Source organism: Pezoporus wallicus, unplaced genomic scaffold, assembly GCF_028554395.1.
Source record: "Pezoporus wallicus isolate ANWC-B61680 ecotype Strahan unplaced genomic scaffold, APGP_CSIRO_Pwel_v1 scaffold_7107, whole genome shotgun sequence".
Taxonomy (NCBI): domain Eukaryota; kingdom Metazoa; phylum Chordata; class Aves; order Psittaciformes; family Psittacidae; genus Pezoporus; species Pezoporus wallicus.
The window spans coordinates 5856451-5866825 of record NW_026642114.1 but is presented as its reverse complement, the minus strand read 5'-3'; the positions used below and the strand labels follow the sequence as shown (position 1 = coordinate 5866825).

Here is a 10375-nt window from a genome sequence, read left to right as displayed (position 1 = left end):
CCTGGTACTAGAGGCTTTGGGTCCAGACATATCACTTTGCTAATAGGTGGCAAAAGTGCAAATAGGGCCAGGTCACTCACTGCCAGGATGGAAGAGCCTCCTGCCCAACCTGATAGAGAGAGCTTTCATCCCTGATAAGGGCAAGGGCACTTCTACACCAGAGACTGTGCAGATTTTCCCTGGCCTCACTCTCTAGGAGAAGGTGCCAGCCCACATTCATGCAGGTTCTTCTTCCACTCCTCAGCCTCACTATCACTTCCCTCACAGTCTGTTTCCAGGTGCTCACTCCTCATCCATCAGCCTCATCCGGGCTGCATTCATGGCAAGGATGCAGCAAAAAGATGTCACTTGCTCGTGACGAGGCAGCACCGCAGTGCCCAGGCTCTCGGTGGGTGCCAGGGCTCTCGCCAACGAGCCCTTCCTTCCCAACCCATCGCGGAGGGGAAACTTTGCTTTCCTGGGGGGCAAGTGACTCCGGAGAGCGCGGGGACTGCAGCAGCGTTATGGTGGTACGTACTGACGCACAATGTCAGGCTCCAAAGGCTCAGGTGCCCCTCGGCCGCGCTGACCTGAGGCAGCAGTCCGCCGGCCCGCTCGCAGCACCAGCGGCTTCGAGCCGGCAGGATAGCTCGGGCCAGGAGAGGGAGCCGTGGTCCGCGCTCGGAGCCCACCTCCTCTGGCAGGACACCGCGAGCTGCGGGAGGGAGGCCGCGGCAGCCCTTCCGCGTTGCAAACCCGCCTCTGCCCGCCCGCGCTCGCCACCCATCGAGTGGGGCTCCCCCCGCCGCGGCTGCTATCAGTTCCCCGGAGTAACTCTCCCCGCCTCCCCTCCCTGCGCTGGGGATAAGGGGCGGCCGGTGAGAGTGGGGCGGAGTCTGGGGGACGAGGAAGAAGAAGAAGAAGAAGAAGGAGGAGGAGGAAGAAGAAGAAGAGGACAGCGTGGAGGTCCCTGCACCCTCAGGTGAGGGGTACACGCGTGTACCCGTAGGCGGGGGTAGCGGGGGGCCCCGCTCCGCTCCCCTCCGCGAACTTCCCCTCACGCAGAGGGAAAGTTTCTGGCGGCAGAGGCAGCAGGTTCGATCCCGGCGGGGCACAGCCGGCAGCAGCCTCCGCTCGTCGGCCGGCCGGGAGGAAGCCTGGGGAAGCCCGGCGTCCTCGGGCAGAGAGAGAGGCGCTGCTCCAAGGTGAGAGAGAACTTGCGGGCAGGGGGTGTTGGGAGCGAGAGCCGGGACGGGCGCCCGTGCTCCCGGAGCCGTGCGGTGAAGGACGCGGCCGGTGTGAAGGCAGATGCGAGCCGCAGCGCCGTGGATGCGTGTCTCGCCGCCTGTGCAGCATCCCCGCCAGCGCCGTGCCTCCGCACCCGGGGTGCGGAGCGGTTTGCTTAAATTCTCTCCTTTGGGCTAGGGAGATTTGGATGCTCCGAGCTAGAGCGCTACGTGCACTGACGAATGCAACTTTAACTGTCGTCCGCATCGCAAGCTCGTGAGCTTCTGATACGTGCTCTCTTCCCCTGTTAAACGTGTTTTTTAAATGGAAGAGGGGAGAGGAAGGGATCAGACTTAAGCCACAGCAAGAAAATAAATGGGAAGAGATGCATCCAAGAAAAAAGCTGAAAGTGATTAGGTGCTGGCAGCAAGATGCCTTTTGCAGTGTGTTTGTTGGGGACAGCTGCCCCCTTATGCAAAGCATTTTTTTTGGGGGGGGGGATATCTGGATGGAAACTGGGCAGTAGGAATGCTTTTCTGGGGAAAAAAAAAAAAAAAAGGTGGGGGGAAGGGCAGAAAAGAGACCACCAGAGCTCCAGTGCTTCAGGTGGCCCTTTTCTGTGCCAGTGTCACTTCCCTTCATTACAGTGGCACTGCTTGTTTCTCAGCCCAGGCTGTTTCTCAGAGTGTGTCTGTGCAGTGCTTGGCACAACAGGATCCTCATCTCGGGGCCTTAGGATGTTTCTGTAAACTGGGTTATAAATACACCCTCTCACACACACTCTCTTCCCATCCCAGCCTCTGCTTTGTGAATAGCTGGTTATAATGTGTGGATAAAAATTCTGGTTTTCTGTACAGATCTTATTTTCTTGTAAAATGATGCTTTTGTTCCATGCATTTAGTTCTGTGTTCCTAGGAAAGGCTTTTTATTCCTGCATTTTGGAGATTGTAGCAAGCTCCTTTTGTAAAAAAAAATATTTGCTATATAATTAAAAAGTACTATTTTCCTGACACTCCGTTTTTAACTGTGGCCCTCTTGGGTAAGCAGGACTGTCACTAAACTTAAACTTCCATACACAGAAGGATTAGGGGTATTATTTATTAACTGTACTGTGGCAAGTCCATATCTCATAACTTAGAAGGCCATTTATAATGCTTTTGGCAGCTCCAGGAGATTTACTTGCTGTCTTGTGTTCCTTGCAGGCAAAGCTTCTCCTATTTGCATGGAAAGCATCACTCCAGCCCAGGGGCTTTCTGTTGGGAGGGCTTGGTGCTGGGAAGGGTCCTGCTTTCTGTCTCCACTGCCTGCCTGTGGTGAGCAGGGGAGGGCAAGCAGAGGGGATTAACCTCCAACACTCACTCTCCTTCCTTGGAAGTAGGTACGAAGTTGTTGCTGCCACTGGGAACACCTTCTCTGTTGGAGCAGTTAAGGATATGGGATAGCAAGGCATGCTGGGAAGGTGGGAGCTGCTGCATGGAGGTGAAGCAGGGGTCTGTGGGGTGGGAGGTTGTGTTTCAAACACAATGCCCTTTGTAAGGAAGAGGACAGGTCTACCTGCACACAGCTTCCCCTCACTGGATGTAGCTTGAGTTAAAGTGGTTATGAATTAGGAAGAACTGTGATTGCTCAAGTCTGCCTATGCCTGGTCCCTCCAGAGTCCGTGAAGGAAAGCTGGGTCTGAACTTCTATGGGATCTCTCCTTTCAGACCTTCATCACTCTGCAGAGGTATCCTGCATCTGAGTATTAGCTAGTGTGCATCAGGGATGAGTACTGAGATGGTCCAGATTTGAGAAAGCTCATGCTCTGGGTCAGGTAGTGCTACTCCAAAGTGCCTGGCAGGAACACATAAATAAGAGACTTCAGAGGTTTGAGAGAGTGATGTGGCAGCATGTTAGATGGTGCCTGGGTACATGGAGGTATGGGAAACACCTCCTTGCTGCCCTCAGTGCTGTAATTTTAAGCTCTGAGGTACATGTATGAGAAGGACGAGCCAGGGAATGTTTGTCCCAGCTTTATTTCATGAGGCCTGCATGTGCCAGCTGCTGGCACTAAGGAAGAAGCATTTCACTCCTTCAGAGTAAGAGGCCAGAACATGTTCTTTATTTCTTTTTCTCACTTATGTTTGGATTTTTATATTGGTTATTTTGGTAGGCACATTATTTATATTAATTTCCCCATCTGTCCTGAGTCCCCCACTGTTGTTAAATGTCCTCCCATTTCAGCAAGACTCCGACTTGCCAAAACCCACTACAGAGATAACCCTTGCAGCTGGCTGTGTGGGAGAGGTGTTTCACCTTGGCTCTCAGAGCACAAGTTGTACTAGCAAGGTGGACAGGCAGGAAGATTATGACCACTTTTGTAATGTGAATGTGTTCATGTATCTGTGAGCATCCGTGCTGTCCAGTCTTTGTTTTCATCATACAGCAACGCGGAATGCTTCAAGAATAAAAATAGATATATGGAAAAGCCTATATAAGCTGAAATCTGTGAACAGTGCCATATTATTTGGGAACTGAAATGCTTTCCACAGTGAAGCTCACAGTTCAGATATTGCCGGCTCTCCTCCTTCCTCCCCTGCCTTTCTCTTGACACAGCTCATGGATGTCACTGTCCAAATAAGCAAAGCCAAGAGCCGTCTCCTCTGTGGTGCCAGGCTGATCCAGCCCGGCTGGTAGCATCTCTGTACCTGCTGTGCGAGAGGTGGTGCTCCTCCGGCTGCTTGAGGTGGGCCAGACGTAGAGGCAGAAGGAAGGCCAAGCTGGCTGTTATGTTTGCCTCGCTTGAATGACCCCCTGTTCTTGCACAAGCTTGGCAGTCTGGGTGTAGCTTGGGGGCCATGCACAGGCAGGTTTCTTTCCCTCCAGGGTTTGTAACTGCTTTGTTCTGTTCCACCATCAGCAGAATGTATGGCTGAGATCTGGTAACTGCTAAACTGCAACTAAACTGCTTCTTCTGGGAGGTATTTTAGGATTTCTCCCCACACCCCAATGTTTTCACGGAGCAGGCTTATCTCACGTTTCTCAGCCCCAGTGTTATATGCAGGGCTTTTGCATGTGACAGATCCATGTGTATCCTTAGAGAGTGTAAAATGGAAACTGATTTGGGGAAATTAGTTCAAATTCTGCCTACGCTTTTGGGAATTTTTATCTTAGCCAGTGCACTTGCTACCTTCAACCTCGGAGGTCCCAATGAGACACATGCACAGATCATTATGTTCATAAATTCAGAGTCTTATTTAACAGAAAATAAAATAGAGGAACCTGAATATACAAGTGTATGTATTTTGTTATAGGGTTCCTAAAAATAGTTGCTGGTAAAACAAGATTTCTACTGCAAGCCAAGAATTGTATTTAGTCAGTCCTTTGTTAATTTAGCAACTCTCAGTTTCATTAGATGGGGGCTTTATCCCCAGGGATTCCTCTTGACACCAGTTTCTCCCAAGTCTGGATGATTATCCAATTACAATTGTAAGATAATTACAGCAAAGAGAACTGGCTAAAGATAGAACTCTCTGAGAGTGTTGGGGAAAGAGAAGGAAGGAGTGTGAAAGAGTGAGAGCTTCACTTTCTCATATAAGAGACTAAAATGAGGAGCATTTTACCAGTCCTTAACTTTTGCAGTGAGTGGAATCAAGGTCCCAGGTGTTGGCTTTGGACTTTCTTGCTTTCCTTTTTTCTTTCTTTCTACTTTTCTGTCTTTTGTTATATTCCGACTCCACATTTATATGAGAAAGTTTTATTGATTCTAATGGAGTCTTTTTAGATTTACATGTGTTAACAAAAAGGGATTGTTAACTTAAAATTTCTGTGTGGGGCAAGGAATAAGAGATTGCTGTGAATTCTGAGCTGAGTCAGGGGAGTGGAAGGTGGCTTCTCCTGCGAACAGCCAGAGAACCATTACCCTGGAAATCCCACCCAGAGTAGTGTCATTAAGAGCTACCAGCTATCTCTAGGTGGCCACAGAAGAAGATCATATTGTCATGCCTGGAAGGAGAGCTAGATGCACTCCCATCCCATGCCCATCACGGGTATTAGCAACCCTGAGCTGGTGTGAGAGACTGTCTAGTTGATTCAGAAGCATTTGACATTGCCCTCAAGCCCATTTACTCTTCTTTATTGCTAACAGCTCGCTTAAATGGGACTGGGCAAGCTTTAGTGTTTAACCTTTGCAGCTTTGGATCTGGCTTCAGCCAGCGTGGCCACAGGGCAGCGGGTTGTCTGGGTGCAAGCTGCATTGCAGCCTGGAAATACCGCGGTAAAATGCTGGTAGCTTTGCACGAAGCTCCTTGGGCAGTTTTATTGTGTGACTGAAAGGCAAAGATACAACAGGAATCATGCACTTGCACAAATACTTAAGGAGCCTCTTCAGCTTTACTGAGACAAGGCGTTATCAGAATTAGAAGACTTTAAAAAAGGAAAAAGTAAGTGTTAATACCTCTCTGCCTCTTTACCTAGAAAAGCTGCTGTGTGAGGTTTTTGTTTGTTTGGTCTTTTCTCCTCTCCTGGTTTTGCTTAATCCCTTGCATGACTGAAATTAAAGTGTAATGGAACATCTTGACTCTCTTAGGCCTGATGCTGTCCACTTCCAGCAATGTGATATTTTCAGATGTTCCGAATGTAATTCTTATCTATTCGATCAACTTGTGTATAAAAGCTTGTGAAAGTGTGACCTAAATGCTTATCCTTAGTGCTGACAGGATGCTGTGGAGCTGTTTAACTATGTATTTATAACAGTTATGCTGCTTGGTGAGAAAGACATGATGTTTTCCTCTCTGAGGGGTTGTTTTTTTGTTTGGGTTTTTTTTTTTTCCTTTTGCCTTTTCCTGCCTGTGATTTGTGGTTATAGTTGCCTTTCTTTATCATTTTACCTTTGTCCTAAAAGTAAATAAAGAGCAAATTACAGTTAATCTCAGTGCAGAGGAGTGAATCTTTTAGAGTGAAAAATAACTCCCATCTGTTACATTTGCAGTAGCGTTTGGGGTTTGCCTTCTACTTGGAAGGAAGCCAAAACTTATCTTGCTCAATTTAAAGTTTTCCTTGGTAATATTTAAACTGGATTTTCAATAATTTAAAAAAACAAACAGAAATGGAAATAGCTTTTCAAATTATGTTTGGCCACGTTCTTAATGTGCTGGTTGCTAAAACCTGAACAGCTTTGTCGTATTCCTGCTGATATGAGTTGAAATCCCATTACCAGATTCTATAGGAACAGGTTTATGACCTTATTATGGAAAAGCATCTATTTTTCATAGTAGTTTATTGCATTTCTGTGTTTCCTGCCACTGGGGCTCCGTGTGCCCAGCCAACCAGGCCAAAAATGACTTGTTCCGAGCAAACTGCTGCTTAAGTAGTTACTATTTAAGACAGGCTCAAAGCCGAAGTTCTGCGTGGTGGGTGTGTGGTACATTTAGCCCCATCAGCTCCAGTGACTGCTGAGCTCAGGGAATTAATCTATACTTTGCACTCATATGTTATCTTTCATCTTGGAATCTCCAAGCACTTTAGAGACATTAAGATGCACAGCTGTGGTGTGAGGTGGAGAGAAGCTGTTGTAAGTGTGGCTGGGGAAACAGATTTTAGAAACCTGTACTAATGCTCTCAGTTCAAGGGACAGCCATTTATAAGCTCTCTGACTCCTGATTATCAGCGAGGCACTACAGTTTTTCATGCACTACCATTGGTGATTGATGCCTCTGTAGGTTTCATGTAGATTAACCAGAAACTCATGTTGCTATCCTAAACTACTAGACTGTTTTAAAATCTTCAACCTTAGAGACTTACAGGAACATAGTAAATGGCAGTGGCAGGAGCCCAAATTTCTAGCTGTTTTTTTTTGCAGAGGTTAGCCTTGTTGTAAAAAGCAAATCCCACAGGGAACCAAAAGTAAAACAATCTTAGATCTGTCCCAGCATAGTAACATCCAGGGCCCCACCTACATAGATTTACCCGCAATCTGTTGATCCGGAGCTCTGGGATCTATAAAATACTTATTCTGACAGTAACATCCTTATAAATCCACTGTAATACAAATAGTTGGATTTGTTCTGTTGAGAAAAACTGCCTCCCTTCAAGAAATAGCTGCCTCCCTCGTCTTCCTTCAAGAACAGACACCTCTCAGCCCTTGTTTATAAGGAGGGATCCAGATAGCGGGAGGAGGATGTAGGTGTTGCTGCCCAGTGCAATAACATCATGATGTGAAGGTCTTGTAGGCATCCAACCTGTTTCAATGAGCACAGATGTGCTGCTGGATCCCAGAATGTGTTGCTCTAGCAAACTGTGCTGGTTGCATTTGATCAGGACAGGGCTGATGTGTTGAGGTGATTGATGAATGTTGCTAAACTTGGACTCCACTGGAGTAACATCACCATGGACTGGGTTGTCTTTCACCCTCATCCATTCTCCTGCAAAAATAGCCATAGCCTCAGTGCATTTACCTTTCTTCACCTTCCGTTGTTCTCTTTCATGTTGCTATGTGGACTTTATGGAGGCTCTGTTGCACACACACAGATACCCTTGACCTAAACCCATGGAGAGGTGAAAAAGCTTTTCTTGAGGTTTACTGTATTCTCTTCACATTGCACAGGGAATGTGCATCTAGGCATTTCTTGGCTGCTGAATAGCCCTGGTTTGTGGCTACCCAGGAAGGCAATGTTTTCCCCTTTCTAAGGTCCCCTCCATGGCCCTTGTCTGCAGGTGTAATGACTCTGTAGTTGGTGACAAGAAGTTTCAAAGAGCAAGAGGGAAACTCAACCCACCTTTCTAAAGACACTTGGTGATTGCTTCCTCTTAATGCAAAGAGGTGAGCCAGCCGAAGGCTAGAGTCAGTGCCTATTTGAGAATATGAAGGCTTCTGCTTCCTGGCACTGAAAGTATTCAGAAATGGAAATTTTTGAGACTTTTCAGATTTTTGTCCCTTTGTAGCAGGTTTTTACCACAGTGCGGTTTCCTCCTGTTGCTGCTCCTTGTAGCCCTTGGAAATGTCAGCAGTGCATATATTGCCTTTTGTTTGTCATTCAGCTGGAGAAAGGAATTCATTGCCCTCATGAGATCAATCTTATTCTCCCCAAATAATTAATATTGATGACAGTCACAGCATACTGCTGCCTGCAGCTCTCTCTCAAGCTTACCACTGTGTAGGTGCTGTGGGTCACAGAGCAGACCTTCTTGTAGGAGGCTCCTGGGCTTGAAAATTCGGGGTGCCATTTTTCAAAGGTTGAATTTAGAGCTGCAGTGATGGGATCAGTGCAGGCAGAGCCTGAGCAAGTTCCCTGTCATGGTGCAACCTAATATTTGCAGAAGGAAATGTTAGAGATGTGGGGAGCAAATGCGATACACATGACATGGGAATGATTGTCTTGTTCTGTTCCTCTTTTCTTCCTTTTCTCTGTTTGTACCCAGCTTTTTCTAGTTCCCTTTTCAGACCACAGCTGTACTGTGCTGACCAGGAAGGGGCAGGCATGCAGAAAATTGCTCTGATAGTGACCAGTAGGACCAAGGTTAGGAATGTGGGGGTTTGAAAGGACCTCTGGATACCTGCTTGTAGGTGGCGTGTTGTCCTGGGCTTTCAGTGCCTTTGCTGTTCCTTCTTTGATTGCTTTAAATTTTGCAGTGGATTGATGTGTAAAGCACACTTACAGAGCAGCCTCAGCTGGAGGAGGGGGAATGAAGCATCCTCACATCTTATTCTTGTTTACTTTTTCTCATAAGGCTAAATGTGATTAGATTAACATGATTAATAAAAATGTTAGGTGTGGAAACACTGTGTGGCCCTAACTTGAAAAAGGAAAAAACTTGACTGACTTGCTTTTACCCCTGAATGTGTTGCTTATTCCAGGATACCTGGAGTCACTTGAGGAAATCCTCCTCTTATGCCACAAGGAGAGTTGGGGATCAGGCTTTCATTACTTGGCAGCAGCATGGGTAAACCTGCCAGCGGTGCTGAAGACATTGCAGTCTGCCTGGGGATTTTGTGGCAATGGCACAGTAAAAGAGATGCTTGGAAAGGGGAATGAAAGACAGTGGTGTTGTGCTTTGGAGCACAATTGTGCTTGGAGGCTTTTTTTCCTGCTGTGTCCCTCTCTAGGGGAAGAAGGAGAAGGTGTTGGTTGAATACAGAGCAGCCACCCTGGGAACCGTGTTTGCAAGCACTGAGGGCTGTAAAGGGGGGGAGATGAAGTGAAAGAGCAGGTATGTAGCTGGCAGAAACGGCTTGAACTTAAGGAAAGTAACTCTTGGAACTGAGAGCCTATAGCAGCTGGTGCTCAGCAAGGCCGGGTGCAGCCTTTGTGGCAATAGGGATGTGCAATGGGGCTGCAGAGCACTGGCTGTGCCAGGCTTGGCTTGTGAAGAGATGCCTCTCCTGGGAAAGCTGCTCTTGGGGTTAAGAGTCTCAGGTGAGTCCTGTGAAAGGCAGTAAGCCCAGGTGATAACTCTGCTCGAGTCTGCATTGTATTCTCTGGATTTAGTGACTTGGGCTGATCTAGCCTGGGGTTGCTGCTGTGCAATCTGTTGCACAATGTGGATGTGCTGATATGTCCACAGAGACAGTGGAATAACCTCATAGGGAGGGCATTAGAGTTGCTTACATCTAAAAGCTATTAAGGTTGGGAGGCAGAGTGTATGAATTAAATGCTTGTTCTCAGATGTCTCCAGGGACTCCATGAAAGCTAATCAGAACTCTTCCAGCTAGGGAGGAATCTTACTCTGGATTCCTTAAGTCTCCTCAGGTCTTTTGAGCCATGTTGGTTGCAGATTTCTTTTTTTTTTTCTAATCAAAGATTAGTTTGTCAGTTTATTTCCCGGTAGCACAATATGTGGGTATTTCTCAGAGCTCTCCTTTCACTCTAACATTGCCGTCCAAAATAGAAGTATTGTGTTTGGCTTCGTGGAAGGTCTCAGCTCTCTTTGAAGCTCTGTTGGAAGCTTTTCATTCCCTGGCTTATTCAGACTTAAAAAATAGACTGTCTTGGTTGGATACCTTTTTCTTGAGCACAGAAGTGCTCTTGTAGACTGGTGTTTGAACTGCTTGGTGGCCAGCATGTATGCATTTGTAATCTGTGCTGTTTGATTTCTTAGCTCTGGCTCTACCTGCCCCTCTTTAGCCCACTTCACAGATCTCTTGGTGGCAGTCCCAGTGGTTTATTTGTCTTGTCCAGGTGTGCATATATTT

General features: G+C 47.1%; 1 protein-coding gene across 2 annotated transcripts in view; it reads left to right on the top strand.

Annotated features, from left to right (window-relative positions):
• The first annotated feature begins 930 nt into the window (after positions 1 to 930).
• Positions 931 to 10375, top strand: part of IL1RAP (interleukin 1 receptor accessory protein) — a 51561-nt gene continuing 42116 nt past the window's right edge. For both annotated transcript variants that reach the window (XM_057427307.1, XM_057427308.1), the window contains exon 1: positions 931 to 1184. The gene's annotated coding sequence lies outside the window, so the exon portion shown is untranslated. The remainder of the gene's footprint in view (positions 1185 to 10375) is intronic.